Here is a 305-nt window from a genome sequence, read left to right as displayed (position 1 = left end):
GGGCGACTGTCCCCACCAGGGCGCGGGGCCGAGCTCTCGGCGGTTTCCCGCTCCCCCCACAGTGAGTTACAATGACGCCCCAGTTCTACAGCCCAAACCCGAAGGCTCATTCCCCTGTCGCCCACCCACCCTGAGTCCACACACTGCCATCGTGGCGTCCACTGCAGCTTCCCGGGGTGGGGGGAGCGGTGACCCCGCGGAGCCTCAGCTCTGGGACCCCTGGCTCCCAGCGCCTGTGGCCAGCGCAGCCTGGAGTGCGCCCCAGGTGCCCACTAGAGGGCGCGGCAGCCCCGTGAATCTTACCC

At 69.8% G+C, this 305-nt stretch overlaps 1 protein-coding gene across 3 annotated transcripts in view; it reads right to left on the bottom strand.

Moving 5' to 3' along the window:
* The window catches only part of Pdgfra (platelet derived growth factor receptor alpha), a 53,234-nt gene that overhangs the window by 48,690 nt on the left and 4,239 nt on the right, over positions 1–305 (bottom strand). The window lies entirely within an intron of this gene.

Source organism: Fukomys damarensis, unplaced genomic scaffold (genome assembly GCF_012274545.1).
Source record: "Fukomys damarensis isolate Sample0158 unplaced genomic scaffold, DMR_v1.0_HiC HiC_scaffold_35, whole genome shotgun sequence".
NCBI lineage: Eukaryota > Metazoa > Chordata > Mammalia > Rodentia > Bathyergidae > Fukomys > Fukomys damarensis.
The sequence above is the reverse complement of the archived record's forward strand: the minus strand, read 5'-3'. Positions and strand labels throughout refer to the sequence as shown.